Raw genomic sequence first — 23,464 nt, 5'->3', positions numbered from 1 at the left:
CATTGTTAGCTTGTCACGAGGCAACTCAGGATTTAGCCTTAAGCCCCTTGTGGTGACGAGGTAATAGGGATTTCTTCTAGATACGTCACCATAATTACAACATCTGTGACGTCCTTATGACACCACAAATCACCAAAAATTCGTGGCGCCACAAGCATGTGACAAAAATGTCGTCATACGACGACGTTTTCGCAATGAAACCGTATACGTTCGCCGCCGAAGCTGGGCCGACATTGGAAGAAACACAGCAGCGCGTGTGCTGAAAGGTTTGGGACAGAGAGCGCAAGGAAGCCAAGAAAATGGACTGAGAAGAAAAAGTAGAAGAAATAGGGGACTAGTAGATTCTCTTGAGAAAACTAGAAGGCGAAGGCCTTTGACTTTGAGTTGTTTTAGAGGAAGGCTCTCAAATGTTCGTCCAACACACACACACACACACGCACACACACACACACACACACACACACACACACACACACACACACACACACACACGCACACACACACACACACACACACACACACATATATATATATATATATATATATATATATATATATATATATATATAATGAAGTACTACTTTGGACGCCTGTTCGCACACCCGGATTGTGTGAAAAGTTTCAGTCTCGTTTTCTAGGACCTTACGTTGTTTGTGAACGAACATCTCCTGTCAATTACCTTGTCACTCCCGTCGAGGGTTCCTCGGACCCTCGATGGGAGTGACAAGGTTGTGAGGTGACGTCTCGACGAAAGCTGTCATATCGTTGCTTGCGGTCTTGTTGACTGGCCTCCGTGTTGAGTTGAGCACGTTGCCGGGCCTCAGCAAGCCTGGAGGCGAAATGTTCTGGCGTAGTCGTCGACGTTGTTGTCATTGCATTGAAGAAAGAGGCGTCAATGGTGAATGTCGGCGCACGACCATAGACGAGGAAGAAAGGTGAATACCCGGTAGTTCGTTGAACAGCGGTGTTGTGTGCAAATGTTACGAACGGCAAGATATTGTCCCAATTATCGTGGTTCGGTCCGATGTACATGGATATTATGTCGATTAGAGTCCGGTGGAATCGCTCTGTCAGCCCATTTGTCTGCGGGTGGTAAGCGGATGTGGTCTTATGAACTGTGCCACAAGTTTTTAGAATTTCGTCCAGAATTGTCGACATGAAGGCCTTTCCTCGGTCACTCAACAACGTGCGAGGTGCACCATGACGCAACACAATGGCTTCTAAAAAGAAGGCGGCAACGTCTGAGGCGGAGCTAGTGCGTAGAGGAGCGGTCTCCGCGTATCGTGTGAGGTGGTCGACGGCTGTGACGATCCAGCGGTGGCCCGCTGGCGTTACGGGAAGTGGCCCGACGAGATCTATTCCGACAACGGCAAAAGGTGTGTAGGGACATGGAATGGGTTGTAATAAGCCAGCAGGAGCTGAAGTTGGTCGTTTCCGGCGTTGACAAAGTGCGCAAGAAGCGATATAATTAGCCACAAAGGTAGAAAGACCAGGCCAGAAGAAACGGCTCCTAACGCGGTTGTAGGTTTTTTGAAATCCAAAGTGTCCAGCTGATGGTTCGTCGTGCAATGCTTCGAGAACTTATTTTCGCAGCGAACGGGGAAGTACTGGCACCCACCGATGCCCATCCACGTTGTAAGTATAGTGCTGCAGGACATTGTTCTCTAGCTTGAACAGCCGTAGCTGACGACGTAGTCTGGCATTAGGTGGAGAAGGCGAGCCATTCAAGTATCCGATGATGCGGTTACAGTAGGGGTCGTCACGTTGGTACGCGGCAAACTGGGCGCTGTTGTTTAAAGGTAGCGACTCAGCAACTGCCAGGGGTGATAACGTGAGTGAAGAGGAAGCCGCTTGATCACCTGAGGGGCATTCAGGATGCATGGTTGGAGGTGAAAGTGGCAGAGGGCAGCGAGAGAGAGCGTCAGCATCCTGATGCTGTTTGCCGGATCTGTACACAACGTCAAAAGTGTACTCTTGCAAACGCAGTATCCAGCGACCGAGGAGCCCAGACAAATTCTTCAGCGAGGACAACCAGCATAGGGCATGGTGGTCGGTAACCACAGCGAAGTGGCGTCCATACAGATAAGGTCGAAATTTCTGGGTGGCCCAAACGACAGCGAGACATTCCTGCTCTGTTATCGAGTAGTTCTGCTCTGCAGGTGTTAGTGCGCGGCTGGCATACGCAACTACTCTCTCACGTGAAGTGTCGTCGCGCTGGAGGAGGACAGCACCGATTCCGTGGCCGCTGGCATCTGTGTGCAGGAAAGTGGGTGCACTTTCATCGAAGTGACGGAGGACGGGGTCTGATGTCAAAGCACGCTTAAGGGCTTGGAAAGCACACTCGCACTTGTCAGTCCACGTGAAATCCGTCCCTGACGTCAGAAGTTTGTGTAACGGCCCCGCAATGACAGCAAATTGACGGATGAAGCGGCGGAAGTAAGACGCCAGGCCCATGAAACTTCGCAATTGTTTTTGATTGCGCGGACATGGAAAACTAATTACGGGAGCAACCTTGTCGGGGTCGGGTCGAACGCCGTCTTTGCTCACAAGGTGACCCAATACTTTGATGCTTGTGCTGGCGAAGTGGCACTTTTTGTATTGAGCTGTAGGCCAGCGTTCGAAATGCACGTTAGAACTTCGTCCAATCGCTTAAGGTGCTGAGAAAAAGTAGATGAATGAATGACGATGTCGTCTAAATAACATAAGCAGGTTTTTCCATTTGAGACCACGTAAGACGGTATCTATCATGCGCTCGAATGTTGCTAGAGCGTTGCATAAGCCAAAGGGCATGATGTTAAATTCGTAAAGCTCGTCAGGCGTCGCAAACGCTGTTTTCTCCTTGTCTGCTTCGCGCATAGGTATTTGCCAATACCCGCATCGGAGGTCGAGGCTGGAGAAATATTCTGCGCCTTGTAGGGAGTCCAGGGCATCATCTATGCGTGGCAACGGATATACGTCTTTTTTCGTGATCTTATTGAGCGCTCTGTAATCAACACAAAAGCGGACAGAGCCATCCTTTTTCCGGACCAACACCACAGGAGACGACCAGGAGCTGGGTGAAGGTCGAATAATATCCCGTTTGAGCATGTCGGCGACGTTCTCCTCAATGATTTGCCGTTCTGCCGAAGAGAGACGGTATGGGCGGCGGCGTACAATGGAGCTGCCTTCGGTTTCGATGCTGTGCTCTGCAACGGAGGTGCGGCCCAGAACTTTGCAATGTACATCAAACGAAAGGCCGTGCTTTTGGAGAAGGTCTAAAAGGTCTCTCTTTTGCTCGGCAGTGAGGTGAGAACTTATGGTGTCATTTAAGGTAACAGTGGTAGCCTTGATATCAGTAGTAGCAGACAAAGGCGGTGATTCTGCGTGAAGGGGAACCAGCGAAAAGGGCTCACTGTCAGAGAAGCAGCTCACAGCAGTGCCCTGGGGCAGCATCACTGGCGAAGAAGTTGGATTCAAGGCGGTGACCAATGCTTTACCGTCGTTAAACCGCACAAGGCCGGGTGCTATGGTAAGCCCTGCAGGTTTGGAGCGAACTGATGGAGCTATGAACACGTCACCATTACCTATAGTATCCGAAGCAATCGTTAGAAGTTGTTCATCTCCTGGCGAAATGAAACAATCAGTGGCAGCAACGAAACGGAAGCTGTATGGATCGACATCTGATGAACTCTCAGTAGCTGACATTTGAATGACTCGCTGACGACACGATATGAAAGCTGATGCCGAAGAAAGGAAGTCCCATCCTAAAATTACTGTGTGAGTGCACAAAGGAAGTACAAGAAACTGAATGTGGTGAAGGATGCCATCTATGAAAACGCGGACTGTGCAAACACTTTAAGGCTGAATAGGGACTCAGTCTGCGCAACGAAGGGGAGGACCATTGTAGGGCGTCCTAACTTTCTTCAAGCGGGTACAAAAGTCTGCACGAATTACGGAAAGTAATGCGCCTGTGTCCACCAGTGCCTCTGTCTGTATACCTTCAACATACACCAATAAAACATTCGATGGGCGGTCCGGAGGAGTTTGACGCAGTTCGAAAGATGCAGCTTTCCCTCCCGAAGCTGCACTGTTCAGTTTTCCAGTTGCTGGTCGGGAATTGAAGTAGAAGGTCGGAGAGGAGAAGAGGACCGCCGCATCGGTGAAGGTGAGCGACGACGTGAGAACCGGGAACTGCCAACTGGGTCAAAGTTCTGCGGAGACGGCGACCGACGTGTGCTGTTCGGATACAGCCGACGATAGGGTGGGCCAGTCGCGTAGAAGTCGTCCCGTTCAAGGTTATCGTAGCTTCGTCGTTCGTCTTGTTGACGGCGTCGGCAAAACCTTGAAATATGACCACGGATGCCGCAATAGAAGCAAGTCGGTTGCGAATTGCGCCAGGCGTTGTAAGGCTGGGAAGATGGTCGCGGTGCGAGTGAGTTGAGCGAACCATGCACTTCGGGCGCTGGTAGCTGCATTGGGCTTTGCTGGGGTGCAGGTGTCCTAGCAGGAACCTGAGCATACGTTGGAATGGCCACAGGATATGAGCTCGGGACATGTGTGACAGTCATCGAGGCCAGGCTCTGGTGGGGCGCAGGCGTCGTTGCAGCAACGTGAGCATAACTGGGCATGGGATGTGAACTAGGAGCTGGTGTACTACTCATCAAGGCCAGTTCCTCCCTCACGACGTCCCGTAAACTAGTAGCAGGTGGCGTCGTTCGAATGTCAAGGTGGCGAGGTGAAGCCTGTGCATAAAGTTCCTCGCGGATGATACAGCGGATCAGTGCACGCAGCTCTGTTGTATCATGACTTGAGCTCAGATCAGACATATTAGGTTGTACCCGAGTGGTCTGAAGCTCCTCAAGGCGCTGACAGGGAGCGACAACATCGGCTACGGTTTGGGGATTTTGCACCACAAGCGCGTTAAAAGCGACAGTCGCAATTTCTTTTAGCAGGTGGCGCACACGGTCGTTTTCCGCCATATCGTTGTCGATGCGGCGGCAAAGGGCGAGAACATTTTCGATGTAAGAAGTGTAAGACTCGCCAGGGCGTTGACACGTGCACCAAGCTTCTTTTTGGCGATATCCGAGCGCACTGACGGGTTGGCAAAAATTTGGCGGAGCTGACGTGTAAAGGCGGGCCATGTCGGAAAATCTGTGGCGTGGTTGAAAAACCACGTTTTTGCGACGCCGCTCAAGTAGAATGCCACGTGGGTGAGTTTCGCAGGCTCATCCCAGTTGTTGATAACACTCACGGGGTCATACTCCTCGAGCCAGTCTTCAACGTCTTCACCAGGAAGTGCTGCGAACAGCGGAGGATCCTTTTGAGGGCTGGTGACCAGGTGAGAAGGGTTTCTTGGCGGTGGGAGTGGTGGCGAAGCTGGCACGCTGGACTGGGCGGCTTGCGACCCAGATCGTTTAAGCGGCGGCCTGAACGGAGCTCCAGGGATGTATTCTAGAAGACGCTGGGGTGTCCGAGAACGCGAGAGGACGCAGCAACCGGGCAGCACTCTCCACCACTTGTAAGATGGCGTCGAGTACGCTCAAGACTCTCCTTTATTGACCCGAGTATGAGCCCCACAACCTAAACTTGACTGGTGATGATGAGTATGTACAGATGAAAAGATGGGACGCATAAATAATGCTCACACTTATATATAATGCTCACAATATATATATATATATATATATATATATATATATATATATATATATATATATATATATATATATATATATATATATATATCGTTTCATGATAAGCATGTGCGGGAGCTGCACTGGTAGAAATGGTGTAAAACAGCATTGTTTTCGTTAGGCACCATGAGTGGTCACGATGTCCTAAAAATATAACCCCGAAATAAAACATTTATTTTTCTTTAAATCGGTGTCCAGATTTCTTTAATTGGGGAGACCGGTATCAGCATGATGTTGGATGAATGCAGGCCACAAAGCTTCTGAAATGAGCGTTATATGAGGTATAGAAAATGTTAATTTTTTATTGGTAACGTTTGCTGAAAATGTGTACAAACTAGCCCCATGCTGCCCGCTCTTATCTGACCATTTTATCTGACCCGTCCCTTGGAGGACTGAATTCCATGTATGCGGCCCGCTGCCTCACATGAGTTGGAGACACCTGTCTTAGTGCAATTCACAAGATAGTGTGTGAAGTTTTGTTACTAGAATTCTATATAGTGATCTCAGAAGAAAAAAGAAAGCAGTAATCAGTGCAATATCCATTACCACCCACCGCACTCCTCCTTCCTCCATTTCAAGGAACCTGCCGCAAAAAAGCGTGGGGGAAGAGAGAAAAGTGCCGCCATATCCACGAAGTGAATCATGATGAGTGGGCGAAGCTCCGGAGGTAAACCTGGCAAACCATGAATCCTCCATACATTTTGCCCACTAGTTTTTATTACAACGCTCCCCCTTACGTACGTCGCCGCACTAAATCGAACGATTGCCTTCCACCAATGACACGCGTTATATGTGACATCATACCTATTTTAAAGCATGTCGCATCTTTCATCATCAACTATAAGTACCGCCGTGTGGTTGATAACATCTTGCATCTTTTCATCATCAGCAACAAGTACCGCAATCTAGTGAACACTGCAAGAACTAAACGAGAGGTAGCTACATACAGTGGACGGTTCCGCCATCTAGTCAGCACTTCAAGAACTAAACGAGAGGTAGCTACATACAGGGGACGCACAGCCCCCGCCATAGGGAGCTTCGCCACTAAAAAAGCAGCACTGGCGCTTGCGTTAGTGTTGTTTTATTTTTTTCCTTTCATCCAAGAAATGCGCAGAGTTTGCCTGATAACTTACCAAAACAGTCTGTTCCTTTCGTCGTAGTGTGTGAAGCGTCGAGCTGTGACTTCACGGGACAGATGCTGTTTCGAGTTCAGTTAGTCGAAATGATGTGTCGGGAGTTAGGAAGCGTACGAGCTTGCTTACGTCAGTGTAGAATTTTCACGGTGGCATCACGCGTTTGACAAAAGCATGCCTTAATAATGCAGAGGGTTCTATAAATAGCAACACAGCTCCGAAGATGGCTGGAAACACCACCGTGACATCTTTAAGCACTGTAAGAATGAAGAGCACCTTGGGAAAACAGAACATTGCAGTCTCCTGGTATTGAACCGAAAGACAGTAAAACTATCATCATGTTTTAGAATAGTATCATAGCGGAGCCAAATATATCCTTGATATTCCTCGATTGTGTGCGTGCATTATACGCACGCACTTAAATATATGCATGATGATACGCAGTCAACAAGGTGCCCCTGCCCCGGATTCCTCAAAGAGAAGATTTTCTGATCACACTGCCCACTCAGCCGCATTACCTATTTTTTTGAGCCCCCTACGCCCTATCCCCGTCCAACATTTCCTATAGATGGGATATACCTATACACGCACCGATAGAGGCATCTTCGTGCTAGCTATACACTATATATTCATAAGAGACACATTGGAAGGCTTTACTATATGGCGATAGTTATAGCGCGAGAACAAAACGACGACACAGAGACAAGAAGGACACGAAAGACTCTGTGTCGTCGTTTCGTTCTCGCGCTATAACTATCGTCATGCCATACCAACTAGCCCAAGCTGCCACACTTCTAACTTACTACATGGCTTAACTCTTTCTTCAAGAGTTATTACCCTCACAGTTGGCGCCTTGAAGCAATAAAGAAAAGAAGCAAATTCTTCACGGCATTGATGGCCACGAGGAGATTATAAAACAAACCAGACTACACACGTAGCAAATCAAGAACGCTAAACACGCTAAACACACAAACATTCTTTTGCAAATAAAAACATACATATCGCTTACGTGCAATGTTGTCTGCCTAAAGTTCTCCTTTTGTAGCTTCATTTTTCTTTCCTTTATTTCGTAGACTGCGTGGATGTGGAAACTGAACGAGTGCAGTCCTGCTGAAAGTGGGAAGAGCGGTGTCGGGTTTGTAAACAAGAAGCACAGAAGGGTTAAAATATTGAAATAGCTTCTTAATTCCAAAAAGAGGACGCGACCCGGTGCATTTGTCATGCGCCGACCGTTAAGCTGGCCCGGAGTAGGAGAAGGATATTTATGAACAAAATACGACGGGCGAACTGGAGCGTGTGATCCGATTTCCGACGGAGGATTTTCTTTGTTTCTTTCCGGCAGATTTAGTGCCTTTCGCGAGCCGCTGCAAAGGTTCGAGTGCCGAAGGTTTCTTAGAAGATAAGACGGGCTCCACTTCCTGTTCCTTCCTACCGAGCGTCAGTTTCTTTCTTGCCCTCTCTCCGTAAGGAATCGGACGTACTTAATCATTTACCGCTGTCCGTGAACCCCAGCCATTTACACGGCTCCTCAGCGAACATTAAAAATACGAACAACGAGCACAATATCCCCTCGCGCCATTTCCCCGTCCTTGTGAAACAACTCGTGACGACTGCTGTTTGTTCCCGTGACGTCAGGATCTAATAAGCTCTTTATTTGGTTTAATTACAAGAGATATCTGTTGAGAATTATCGCCTTCAGTGCTTTTCTCTGCAGACACATGCTTGTGTGTTTTGCCTCGCATGACTATAGTGTGCAATAAAGTGTCTGTGTGCGTGCGTGCGTGTGTGTGTGCATTTGTGCGCGTGTGTGTGTGCGTGTGTGTGTGTGCATATGCGCGTATGTGTGCGCGTTGGCATTCGGGTTGGCGAAGTGGGCATCTCTGTTGCTTGAGCAGTAAATGCTGACTTTGCTCGTAAGGCGGTGGTCATGATGGCTCCTAAAGCAACGCTTGGTGGTGCTGCGACTCCTGACAGACAGCGCCATCTCTGGCAGAAAATGTTAACCGGGCATGTACGCCGCGCGTTTTTCCTTCTCTTTGCCGCTCTGCCGCTCGCTTCCGTGCACGTGCAGGCTCACTTGCAGCGCCACGCAATGCTCTGCTTCAAAAAAAAAAAAAAAAAAAAAAAACCTCCCAGCTGAGCAGGCACTTCGAAAAGCGAACGTAGTCAAAGCAGAAAGGTTCGTTATTCCCATTTACGTTGTAGAGCACATGACAACGACGCCCGAATTAACGCGAAATGCATTTGCGAAGTTCACGAGATCACCGTGTACGATAGGTCGAGGTAAGCTTCCTTCAGTCAACCATCAATTATATGTAATGGTCCATGCAATGCGAAATGAAGCCACGCACGATATCAATATTCTACGCTGTCAGCAATGAAAAAATATATTTTTGTTTTGATGTGCATACTGGCAGTAGCAGACGAGTAGTCTCATAAACGAACTCTCGCGGCGTGCAAAAAAGAAACGAATGTTACACGGCCGTAGCACTAAAAAGCCTGACAAGGTTACTCATGTGTTCAGTAGCACTGGAGCATCACCCGCTCACTTAGCCGTGAGGCAGCCAGCTATAACCACAGCGAAGCAAGTTCCCTGACCTAAGTGTCCGGTAATAGCTCTCGCATGTTGGCGTTCCGGTGCCTTGGCGTATTCTTTTGGTTACTTTTACGTTCGTTCATGCTGTCAGAAATCAATTCATAGGTCACGTTGAAGAAACATCATGGTTTGGATTTTTTCCCGACAGATGTCGCAACGCTCCCAGCTGTCCATAATCATTCAATCAACTCATTCAATTTTCTAGTTATCCTGCCAGTTAAGTGGTCCTAAATAGTTAAGAGCAGTTAAGTGCACTAGAACAGTTATGAGCCTTATATCAAATATGCATCAAATGTAGCTTCTATCATCATCTTATGCGTGACCGAAAAATTGAGGCCGATGCAAATAAAAAGATAAATGATAAAAAAGTAACAGCATGCCCACAGAGTGAATGATGACGAGTGGGACGAAGCGTCCCGTCAGACCTCCATGCTTCTATCTGTGCGTTCGTTCTTGCTTCCGTCCATTCGCGGGACGATTAGTGCGCCCATCCATCAGGCCATGCGTCTGTCCATCTGTCCATGCGTCCGTCCGTGAGTCCGTTCATTCGTCTGCCCGTCCATGCGTGCGTCCATCCGTGCATCCATCTAGAGAACACTCCAAGTGCCACCATTCGCATCCCCTGTGACACATACCCGCTCTAGTGCGGGTATGTGCCACCGGTGGCTACCTACTACTACTACATATTGATACACAGCAGCCGGCACAGCCTTGCTGCAAAAAAGTGAAAGACAACGTTGGTTGCTGGTTGTTGATGAACTGTCGCCATCTTGTTCGCCGAGCACGGTCCATCGTATATAATTTAATAAATAAGTTACTCGTAACATTATTGGTGGAGGTAGATGACTCCCGTACCTCGATGGAGACGCGCAGCATTCGCAACACCGGGGACTCTTCGGCTACTTAAACTGCCACTGCCTCATCACCACCGGCTTCTCCAGCCGAGTCGACAATCTACGTCACCCTGCCACCCCTGTGGGATCCTGGCACTTTTTTCGCGGATGGTACCATCGCCGTTGACTCCTGGCTGCACCGGTACGAGCGGGTCAGTGCTACCCACCACTGGGATCGCACGCTCATGCTCGCCAATGTTGTGTTCTACCTCGACGGCACGCCGCGGACATGGTTCGAAACAAATGAAGCCGAAATAATAGGCTGGGATATCTTCAAAACGAAGATGCGTGTCTTTTCGGTGATTCATCTGGTCGTCAGCTCGCTGCCAAGAAGACTCTCGCCACTCGCGCCCAGACGTCTACTGAATCGTACGTTTCATACATTCATGACGTCTTGGCGCTTTGTAGCAAGGTCGACCAGCATGTCGGAAGACGAAAAAGTTAATCACGTTCTCAAAGGTATTGCTGACGATGCCTTCCACCTGCTGTTTTTAATAATGTCACGAGCATCGACACGATACTGAAAGACTGCCGCCGTCTAGAACAGGCTAAAGCTCGCCGCGTCACCCACGGCATCACGCGCCTGTCGAACACAGCTGCTACTTCATCTTGCGATGACGCCGTCCGCCAAGTTACCCGATGTGACAAACTCACCCGCATCATTCTTCGTGAGGTCGAGGCAGCTCAACTAGTAGTCACTCCATTCCCAACGCCTGTTCCTTCACCGACCACAATCTCACTGATACAAGCCGTCGTTCGTCAAGAAATATCGAACATTGGCCTACACCCAGCTCAACCAGTCTACTCTCCGAGCCTTTTTATCGTCGTCTCTCGGCTCCTCGCTTTGGTTACAACTACTCTCGAGAGCGCAATTTGTCCGAATGGCGTACACTGGACGACAAGCCTATATGCTTCAACTGCCGATGCGTCGGTCATATTGCTCGCCACTGCCGCAATCACTGGGCTCCGCCGGCACACTATGGGCCCAGGCCACTTCTGTTCACCAGTCGTCCTCAGCATTTGATTTTGATTCCCCTATGCCGACCACATCTTCTCATTCTGCCGCACCTCTGATGAGACCTCGCTACGCCCGCTCACCATCCCCTGCTCGCCATCAATCTCGTTCACCCCCACAACACCGTCCTGCCTTTCCGACCTATTCGCAGCACCCCCGACCGGAAAACTAGGCAGTGCAGCTTCTGGAGGTGGAGCTGCATTTACGACGACCTCTGCAAGAAATCCTCGTGTAACATTACTGACCACCCGGAATCTGTTGAACGTTACTTTAGACAATGTAGCTGTGCGCGCGCTGATCGATACCGGTGCGCATGTGTCCATAATGAGTGCTGCTCTTCGTCGCCGCCTAAAGAAAGTTATCACACCCGCCTTAAACCGAGCCGTTCGAGTCGCCGACGGGGAAACTGCCGCCATTATTGGCATGTGCTCTGCCCATGTGACTATTGCCGATAGAAGCACTGCTGTTATTTTAACCATTATAGAAAATTGCCCTCATGATCTAATTCTCGGTATGGATTTTCTAACCACTCACTCAGCCCTTACAGATTGTTCAGCCAGCTGTCTTGACCTTGAGATGCCTCTACTTTCTGATCTGACCAACTCACCCTAGAGCCGTCTTTGCTGCATTGATTTAGTACGCCTTCCACCTAACTGTGTTGCACACATCGACCTCTTCTCTACGCCACCTGTAGCTGACGGCGATTACATGGTGGCACTAGTTCATGCCGTGATGTTTACGCGTGGCGTCGGTGACCGCACACCATTTTGACAATTGTTGGCAACCGCACATGCCTTCCTATTGTCAATTTTGCTCTCACTGCCCAAATTCTTCCCCAAGGTATCTTCCTGGCTGAAATTACTGCCCTACAAAACTATACGGTTGAGCCCTTCAGAGTGGATGATTGCAGCACCTCAGACCATGACCCAACTCTATCACGTTCATCGGGCGTCGACGTTGACCACATGGTACCATCAGACCTCGCTGCTGATCAAGCGGAAGCCCTCCTTCACGTCCTGGAGTCCTATAGTGACATTTTTTTTCGACATCGCCAGCACGGCCTTAAGCCGAACGAGTGTTGTTACTCATCGCATCAATACTGGTGACACGAGTCCCATTCACCGATGTCCATAGCATGTTTCCGCGAACGAGCATACAGTAATACAACAGGAAGTCGAAAAGATGCTTGCAAATGACATAATCAATCTCTTGTGTAGCCCCATGGCTTCTCCTGTCGTCCTGATAAGAAAGAAGGATGGAACATGGCGCTTTTGTGTAGATTATTGGCATCTTAACAAAATTACGAAGAAAGATGTTTACCCGTTGCCTGGAATCGACAATGCCTTAGACTGCCTTTACGAAGCTACGTATTTTTACACTATCGACCTTCGATCTGGCTATTGGCAGATCGCTGTAGACGAGATGGCCGTGAGAAGACCGCATGCGTCACTCCTGATGGTCTTTATCACTTCAAAGTTATGCCCTTCGGTCTCTGTAATGCGCCGGCTATATTCGAAAGAATGATGGACTCATTGCTTCAAGGGTTTAAATGGTCAACCTGTTTGTGTTATTTAGACGACGTTATCGTTTCCTCGCCCACATTTGACTCTCATCTAGATCGTTTATCGGCGATTCTTGAAATTTTTCGTCAAGCCGCACTTCAATTGAACTCTTCAAAATGCCACTTCACTCATCGTCAAATAACCATGCTTGGCAACCTCGCCGATGCCGCAGGAGTCCACCCGGATACTGAGAAAATTCGCGCCATCATGGACTTTTCTGTCCTGAAGTCAACAAAGGATGTTCGCCGTTTTGTGGGCTTGTGCTCCTATTTTCGACGCTTTGTTAAGGACTTCGCGATCATTGCACGCCCACTCATAAACCTCCTGAAGAAGGACGCCCCGTTTTTCTGGGGCGCTGATCAAGCCTCATCGTTTTCCCAGCTCGCGGCCCTGTTTACAACACCGCCAATTTTAGCTCATTTCGATTCATCAGCTCCAACCGAGGTTCGCCCTGACGGTGGTGGGCACGGCATAGGAGCAATGCTATTGCAACACCAACGTGTTATAGCATATGCAAGCCGACTGCTATCTACTGCCGAGCGCAACTATTCAATCACGGAGCGTGAGTGTCTCGCTCTTGTGTGGACAGTCGCCAAGTTTCGCCCATACTTATACGGGCGTCCATTCCGAGCAGTCGCCGATCACCATGCGCTCTGCTGGCTGTCCTCACATAAGAATCCCACAGGACACCTCGCTCGTTGGTCCCTACTTTACCTTGGCCACGAACAACGCCGGGATGCTTCCCTGTGAACCAACATTGACAAGCTTGAGTCAGTGCCTCACGACGCATCTATAAAAATGTTCTTGGTCAAAGACTGGATTCTGTATCGCCGTAACGTTGATCCATATGGCCATGACCTACTCCCTGTCATACCAGCACATCTTCGTGCGATGGTCCTCAACCAACTTCTTGACGTTCCTTTGGCGTGCCACTTGGGCGTCTCTCGCCCATACGACCGTGTACGTCGTCGTTTCTTTTGGCCTGGTCTTGCCCGTTTTGTTTGACGCTACGTCACCGCTTGTGAGCCCTGCCAGCGTCGCAAAAAGCCATCCTCCCTACCAGCTGGATACCTTCAGCCGATCGACATTCCCACTGAACCCCCCCCCCCTTTTTTTTTTAGTTGGCCTCAACCTGCTTGGCCCATTCCCGATCTCCAGCTCAGGCAACAAATGAATTGCTGTTGCCACTGACTATGCGACACGGTACGCTATCACACGAGCACTTCCGACGAGTTGCACAACCGATGTGGCGGACTTTCTGGTATATGAGATTCTTTTAGTACACAGAGCTCCATGCCAACTTCTCACTGACCGGGGCCGGACCTTCCTATCAGCTGTCGTTGATGAAATCCTGTGCTCTTGCTCTGCCAAGCACAAGTTTGCCACTTCGTACCATCCACAAACGAACGGTCTCACGGAGCACCTGAACCATACCTTAACCGACATGCTTTCAAAATACGTAGCGGCCGACCACCAGGACTAGGATATTCATTTGCCATTTGTGACGTTTGCATATAATTCGTAACGTCACGACACTGCTGGCTGTTCGCCATCCTATCTTCTATACGGCCGAGAACCCGCCCTACCCTTTGACACCTTGCTGCCCTCGGTCACTGAGCATAACAGCGAATCCATCGCGCGAGCCGACCATGCACGCCAACTCGCCCGCAGCCGTCTGCAGGCCTCACAGGAGCACCAAAGACAGCTCTACGATTCCCATCATCGAAACGTGCACTTTTCACCGGGTTCTCTTGTCCTTCTCTGGTCACCCACTCGGCGTGTAGGTCTTTCTGAAAAACTGCTGTCACGCTACACTGGACCATACCGGGTCGTTCGCCAGGTGACTGACGTTACATACGAGATCGTTCCAGCCGATCCAACGTCATCATCGTCAGCTTCGAGGGACATCGTGCACATAGCTCGACTCAAGCCTTAACATCCTCTTCTACCGCATACGAGTATACTCAAGAACCGAAACGGTGCCTCTCCCGCCGGGGGGTTATGTACACAATAGCCGGCACAGCTTTGCTTCATGAAAAGGAAAGAGGACGTCGGTTGCTGGCTGTTGATGAACTGTCGCCATCTTATTCGCCGAGCACGGTCCATCGTATATATATTAATAAGTTACTTGTAACAATATATCGGGGACGCACAACCCACGGCTTAAGCAGCTTCGCCCCTAAAAAGCCCTGATGCAGACTGGGGACTGAACCAGGGCTGGCTGGGTCCGAATGGGGATCGAATCCAGATCGTTTGCGTGACAAGCGGATGTTCTACCTCACAGCCATGCCTCTGCCTCCAAAACAATGGGAATAACTTCCACTGCTTGGAAATAAAGTAAAAGTAGCTTTCATGCTTCACAAACACACGAGTCATGTGCATATGCTTTACAATGCAACATGAAATACTGCAGTAATAATGCGTGGTACAAGCGTCCATTGCCAAAGGGCGTCATAATATGTGATCATTATGATAGCTCCGTAGTTCAAAGCCGTTACCTAACTACAAAAGGAACACACGCTACTGCAACTATTCCCTTAGGGCCACGTAGTTGGTGAATAGCTAATTCGTAAAGGTTTCATGCAGTAAGTGTTTGAAGTACGCACTAGGAACAGGATGTCACTATCGGATTCAACTCCTAAAGGCGAAGCTTTAGGGTCCCGTAATTTTATTTTATTTACAAGCCTTTCTAGGAACATTGTTAAACCCGGAAGTTTGTGCAAGACTAAATGTACTTGGAAGAGGGACATAGTGTCACCCACATGTCGTGCAACTAGAAAACTTACAAACTACTCATTTCGCTTTCGCAAAGCATCTTTAGCGAGAGCTTCCTGAAACTAAATGAATACGAAATTCGTGAAAGTAAAGACAGGGTGAACATATATAGAAGAAAGCATTCGACACTGCGTTTTTTCTTCAGGATAATGAACCAATACCCCGAGAAACGCACCATATGCAAAATCGATTTTTTTTTAATTTCGTGCAAGAAGCATTAAGCAGCGGTCTAACCCGTACTTTTTAAAACAGGAAGAAACAACGCAGATTCGGTGTAAGCACACTAGATGTTTACAAAATCTGGCATAATTGCACTTCCACATTGTCACATTCGTGATTGAAAATTGCGCTCACATCACGCCTGCCTGCCTGCCTGCCTAGACCTGCCTGCCTGCCTGCCTGCCTGCCTGACTGCCTGCCTGCCTGCCTGCCTGCCTGCCTAGGCCTGCCTGCCTGCCTGGCTGTCTGTCTGTCTGTCTGTCTGTCTGTCTGTCTGTCTGTCTGTCTGTCTGTCTGTCTGTCTGTCTGTCTGTCTGTCTGTCTGTCTGTCTGTCTGTCTGTGTTGGGATGAGAACGAAAGAAGGGGAAATCATTCAAAGGACTTGTGTCTGTGTCAGACACAGTGAAATGATTCCAAGAGACAGTTAGGTCAGCCAAAGTACGGGCACCATAAATTGCTAACAGCATTGCAATGCTATAGTATGTATATTGTGTAGTTCAAATGACAAGCATGCCACTTAGCGTCATTGGTACTAAACTACAGTTAAAGACAATAATTAAAGCTCCCTGAGCATTCCCCAGCGCAATTGTCTCTTGGATTGATTTGGTTGTGCTGTGATACTTTTCTAAAACATGATAATTTCTTTACAGTCTTCCAGTTCAATGCCAGGGCACTGCAATGTGGAATAATCTCTCGAAATGTTGAGTTTGCAGAGCAACTGAACCACCAGTCAGTACACTGAAAAAAGATACACACATGAAATACTGCAATTATCAGCTTTGCCTAGACAGGGCTCATAAAAAACACCTGCTCTTCAGAATTATTCCTTTGATTTCGACGTGCCTCACTTAGTCGCGACGTGTTGTTAAAAGTACAATACTTAACGCCTCTATTGCTTTCGTACGACACGAACAAAGTGTACGATTGGCACGCCCATAAACTTAAAATTGGATGCTCTCATTACTTTTCTCCTCTTCCACCTCCACTCTACATAGTAACGGACACGAAACCCTGCTGTTGCAGCGTTATAAGTTTACATTGCCAACATAAACGCAACTTTTTCTGTAATTGGAGCTTCGCAGTTGCGAGAGTTGGGTAGAACCGCTAATCAGTGGAAGCGAAGAGCGATGCCAAAGCTACTTCGCGTCTTCACACCAGCAAATTACCCTCTCGAGCGCGGGATAAGTTTCCGAAAGCGTTATTAGAAACACGACTCAGATTATCAAAGGCACAGCTAGTTATTATAGTGTAATAAAGAGAACAATTGAGCAAGCTCGTGCAAGCATTCAACCGATCATACTATTTATAGTACTTAAAACTTAGTCGACTCGAAACGCTTGTTCTTGCCATTTGTGGTCGCTTTGTGGAACCCTAATGCAAATACGTTAGGGAGAGTGTGTGGATTTTGAATATTTGATGTGAGCGCAATTTGCAATCACGAATGCGACAATGTGGAAATGCAAAGCAAGCGAGCAATTATGCCAGATTTTGAAAACATCTAGTGTGCTTACTGCAAATCTGCGTTGGTTCTTCTTGTTTTAAAAAGTACGGGTTAAACCGCTGCTTAATGCTTCTTGCACGAAATTTAAAAAAAATCGATTTTGCATATGGTGCGTTTCTCGGGGTATTGGTTAAATAAACCGAAGGAAAGACGCAGTGTTCGAATGCTTTACTCTGTATATGTTCACCCTGTCTGTACTTTCACAAATTTCGTATTCATTTATTTTCAGTAAGCTCTCGCTAAAAATGCTTTGCGAAAGCGAAATGAGTAGTTTGTAAGTTTTATAGTTGCACGGCATGTGGGTGACACTATGTCTCTCTTCCAAGTACATTTTGTCTTGCACGCACTTCCGTGTTTAGGAATGTTCTTAAAAAGGCTTGTAAATAGAATAAAATTACGAGACCCAAAAGCTTCGCCTTTAGGAGTTGAATGCGGTAGTGACATGCTGTTCCTAGTTCGTACTTCAAACACTTACCCCCGTATTCTAGAATGTCTCTTCACGCAATGCTTCACCTTAACTTGAGAAAGCCGGTGGGAGCGTCTTCTCTAGGCACGGCAAGTCACTGCATATCAGCAATAATCTCCTGCGATTCGTGAGTAGCGAAGCGTCATTTTCAGCCGAGTGGTGGCGCAGCTAGACTGTGTCCAGTGAAGGGTGGAAGTCGAGTCGAGGAGCGTTTGTGAATACGGGTGTCAGTGCACGAAATCTTTACGAATTTGCTATTCACCCACTACGTGACTTTAAGGGAATAGGCGCAGTAGCGTGGGTGCTTTTTGTAGTTCGGTACCGGCTTTGAACTATGGAGCCATTATAATAACTACATATGCTGACGCCTTTATCAATAGACGCTTGTACCACGCATTATTACTGCAGTATTTCATGTTGAATTGTGAAGCATGTATACATAACATAGGTGTTCGTGAAGCATGAAAGCTACTTTTACTGCATTTTCAAGCAGAGAAAGTTGTCACTGTTTTCAGAGGCAGAGGGCGTGGCTGTTAGGTAGAACATTGTTGCCACGCAAACAACCCAGATTTTATACCCACTTAGACCCAATCAACCTTGGTTCAGTCCCCACTCTGCTTCAGGAATGTTTAGGGGCGAAGCTTTTTAAGCCGTGGGTTGGGCGTCCCCGATGTATGTAGTGGTAGTAGGTAGCCACCAATGGCACATACCCGCTCTAGAGCGGGTATGTTACACAGGGGATTCGAGATGGTAATACTTGGAGTGTTCACTAGAAGCATGGTCGGACGGACGCATGAATGAATGGCAGACGAGCTAGCGCACAGACGGATGGATGGTTGGACGCGCGGACGTACGGACAGATGGACACACGAATGTATGGACAGACGAATGGAAGGACTCACGCATGGACGCATGTACGGACAGACGGACTCAAGGACGAGTCCACTGATGGACGCGCGGACGGACGGATGCAAGAAAGAATGGACGGGCTGACGGACGTTTAGACCCACTCGTCATCATTCACTCTGTAGGTATGCTGTGATTTTTTTAATCTTTTGCCTCTTTATGTGCATCGTTCTCAATTTTGCAGTCACGCATCAGAAGCTACATTTGATACATATTTTATAAAAGGCGCTTCAATGGCAAAGTGCACTGAACTGCTCTTTACCCTATTTAGCACCACTTAAATGGCAAGATATCTAGGGAATTGAATGAGTTGGTTAACAGATTGTGGAAAGCGGGGAGCGTTGCCTCATCTGTCAGGAAAAAAATCTAAACCATGATGTTTCTTCAACGTGGCCTATGAATTTATTTCTGACAGCACGAATGAACGCAAAAGTAACGAAAAGATTACGCCAAGGCACCGGAACGCCTACATGCGAGAGCCATTACCGGACACTGTGTAAGGCCCGGTTGTTCGTCTGCCGTTCTAAAAGCCAAGGTGCCGAGTGCAGATAGAACTTCTTGCTGGGCAAAGTTGTGCGCAACTGACCTTAAAAAACTCCCATTCGATGACAGCGGCAAGCACTCTCTCATTTATGATGTTGAGGTCGGGGAGCCACTGCGTATTAAGCAGGCAAGCTAGTCAAGTACGAGTTAATATAATCCTCAGAAATCGCTCCACTGCTCTAGATTAGTACGTTTCTTGAAACTCGCTCCATTTGGGTAATATCAGTTTACGGCTCAGTGTATGCATGAAAGGGGACGACTAAAGCTGAAAAAAGAACACTTGACTACGCGGAGATGCTCATAAAAGGAAGTAGCCGCATGTAGTGGTTAAAGACGTTCGTCACTATGTTTGTTTATAGCGGACGAGAAAGGAATAACATGAACAATTTATTTGATGGCATGGGTGGAACGGCTGACGGCACACGGATACGCTACCGTGTGTAGCGCCGTTGAGTCGGACGTCGCGGCCAACCCAGCAGTCAGGGTCGCAACTCCTGAGGTCCAGGATCAGGCCACGGCTCACGAGCACCACACCCGGTAGGTCTCGCCCACGAACCTGCTCCCGGCCACTGCACCCAGGCAGGAGCCGTTCAGCAGGCCCCGTCCTTGGACCTTGTACAGGCCGACGGACTCGACCTCGAACGGGCACACCGGAGCTCGACCTGGCCGACACGTACGGGTCCCACGTCCGGCTCAGGAACGCTGCCAGGAACTCGTCCTCTCGAGCGGCGCACCGCTTCGTCTGCCTTCGAGACCTCAACCCTCAAGCTCCTTTTCCCACGTTCCTTCTTGGCCAGGGCACCGCCCGGTACCCTCGGGTGCACACTGCAGCTCATGAGCTCGCGGCCCACGTCCGAGTCTGGCGCGTCGCTCGGTACAGCTTGGTACCGCTCGGCCATCCTCGATTCAGCCAGAACTCTCCTGGCACCTGGATCCTCGGCCACCCTGAACCTCGCCCGGCTCCATGGTCCTCCGAACACACGCCCGCGTCTCACCCGGCAGAACGTCTTGATCGTCCCTTGCCGATGTGCGACGCTCGGGTGACACCGGCGCTTGATGACTGCTCCGGTGACACAGCCCGCATCAGAGACGCGATGCTCCATGCGGGGAATTGCCAGCCCGTCCAGCGAACAGCTTGCGTCGAGACGCGATGCTCGGCGCAATCGTGACCATTAGCCAGGTCACGTTCATCGCTGTGCCGAACGACTGACCGTGGAGACGCCTCGCCGAGATCCGCGATGCCCTCGGCAAGGAAAAGAACAGCAAGCCAGGCCGCGCCCCGAGATGTAGTACTCGTGCCAGCAACGCCACCCCAGCTGGTAGTTGGACGGCAGTAGCGTGGACAGCCGTGTTCCCTGGCCGGAACCTGGATCGCCTGCGTCCGACGCTTCGGCCCGCTGTCTTCCATCTGCCACTGCTCCGGCTCGTCCCCAGCCACAAAGCTTACCGCCACGTAATAATCACATGTGGCCCAATCGTGGCACGCCACCTCTATGGGCCACCACAGGTCATCAGCTGATTCGCTGACACTCACGCGCACATTACACGCGCCTTGCCCCGCACTTCCGTCGTTGTCGTTTTCTTCACTCATCACACCGCACGTGGCAATGGCACTGCCGTCGCGCTTCTGAGCTCCTGCAATTTAGCTTCTCGTGTGAGCCTGTAGTGCCAAGTGTGGAACTGAAGGCTGTTTGTACAGCGTGCTTTGAAACAAATAAAAAAGGATGAAGGCAGGGAGGTTAACCAGAAAGACATCCAGTTCGCTACCCTACACTGGGAGAAGGAGACGAAAAAGAGGAAAGAGAAGGAAAAGAAAAAGAAGGAGAACCAGACAGTAATTTCACTGCAGCGTGCTGAACTGCACCGCAATTCAGAAGCGTTCACAAAAACCCGTCTTCCTCAAGAAACACAAGAGGGCTTTCAATCCCTTTTAGGCTGTCGAAGGATGTGGACGGTGCTATAATAGCAGCTGCCCAGAAAGAGGCCGATCATCCAGTCGCCGCAACGCGTTGGCAAGCACTTGTCTCTCTGAGGCGAATCGAGCACGGTGGTACAGCAGGTGTTTGATATTTTCATCGGAGCCGCAAACATCGCATGCCCCGCTGTCCATCATTCCAATTAACGAGGTATATACTTTAGTGAAAGCAACTCTGAGCCAAAGGCTATAGAGAAGCGAAGCTTCACGTCGATATAGAACGGGTAGGGGCCGGAGTTGTAGTGAAGGGTTATGCATGCTTTGAGATGAAATATAACCAAGCGGGTCGCACATCAGAAGTCGCACAAAGTTCGGTATGCTCCATAAACTGATCTATACGGATAGCTTCCGGCGCTGCCTGGGTAGGACATATAATTAACTATGTGAGTCCATCAAATTACCGCAATGTTTTATTTATTTTTTATTTATTTAAAAATCAGGGGTAGCTGGCTACGTTAGAAACCGAAACTCTATCATGATGGTAGGAATACATAAATTAGTGCACAAGGACAAGAAGAATAAGGAACAGTACAGGAAGAAAGGAAGGAAAACAGGGGGAAAAGAACGGCAGGAAGGTTAACGAGCTTATAGGCAGCCGGTTTGCTATCCTGCGCATGGGAGAAGAGGGATGGGGGAGATGAAAGATAGAGAGCAGAGAGGGAAGAGAGAAACACAGCACATTCGGCAGCACACGCGCGCACACTCAGTCATAGTCCAGTCTTGTTTTTCGCGGTGTGTGACGTTGCTGTTACAGGCGATTGTTCAAGTCCGTGTCGTCCGTGTCGCGTAGGAATTTCAACAGAGCTTTCGTCGCCGTCTGTTGCAATGTCTTCTCTCGGGCACTTGACAGAATAGTGTCCACAGACATTTGGCTGTTGTCGATGCTCGCAAAAGTGGACGCCAGTGACTTTCTCTAGATTTCATACAACGGACAGTCACACAGGATGTGGTGTAACGTCTCATCGCAATGACAGGATTCGCAGAGAGCGTTGTCGATCATTTCTATGACAAAAGAATAAGATTTTGTAAATGCCACTCCTAGCCATAAGGGACGAAAAAGGGTGGCTTCTCTTCGGTCGAGTCCAGTGGGCATGCGGGGAGCCATCAAAAAGGACAGGTGGTGTTGACGATTCGTGTCGATGCTTGGTGGGCACCATAGTGAAAACGTGATTTCACGCGCACGTCGCCGAAGATAACTGGCAGCATTGATCCGCGAAAGTGGTATGGCTTCTTCTCGTGTTCCTTCAAGGGCTGCCCGCGCAGCAGTATCGGCATGTTTGTTCCCTATGATGTCGCAGTGACTTGGCAGCCATTGAAGTGTCACATGATGCCCTTTCTCGTGTGAAGTGTGGAGAAGGCATCGAATTTCGAAAACAAGCTGTTCGTATAGCCCGCGACGCAGTGCTGAGAGCACAGATTGTAGGGCAGCTCTTTAGTCGCTGAAAATCGACCATTGTTGCGGTGGTTCCCGATTGAGCACACGAAGTGCAGCGCGCAAAGCAGCTAGTTCCGCTGCTCTAGATGCCGTGGAGTGGTCAGTTCTAAAGCTGATGGTAACACCTCATGCTGGGATAACTACTGCCCCTGACGAAGACTGGAGGTTCGTGGAATCATTGGTGTATACATGTATGCTGTCGGAATAATTCTTGTGCAAAAGAAGAAGAGACAGTTGTTTCAGCACAGGCGACGATAGCTCAGATTTCCTCCGGATCCCTGGTACACTAAGATGCACTGTGGGTTGAATAACACATCAAGGCGGTATGGATGGTTTAGATGCAGGAGTGAAGCCCGAGGGAAGTTTATCGTTGTATTTCACAATCATTTTGGCGAACGATGCTTGGTGCCTCTCTGAAGGCAACAGTGCAAGGTGATGACAGGGAGCACATGCGAAGTGTCTGATGTGCGTTCTCAGGACTTTACAACAATGTGAGTTTGTATCGGATAGTCACCAGCAATTGCAATTGTTGCTTCCGTTGACGTACATCTGGGCAGACCGAGGCACACTCTCAGCGCTTGGGCTTGTACTGCCTGTAGAACACGAACATTGGTCTTGCAGGTATTGCTTAGCACGGGCAAGCTATATCTGAGGAAACTGAGAAACAGGGATCTGTAGAGCTCCATCATTGCGTCTACTGACATCCTCACGTTTTTCCTGCCTGGAACTTGAACGGTTGGGAAATAGTGGTCAGGCGCTTCTTCATATGGGT

The sequence above is a fragment of the Rhipicephalus microplus genome, chromosome 5, assembly GCF_043290135.1.
Source record: "Rhipicephalus microplus isolate Deutch F79 chromosome 5, USDA_Rmic, whole genome shotgun sequence".
NCBI classification, from domain to species: domain Eukaryota; kingdom Metazoa; phylum Arthropoda; class Arachnida; order Ixodida; family Ixodidae; genus Rhipicephalus; species Rhipicephalus microplus.
Note: the sequence above shows the minus strand (reverse complement) of the source record.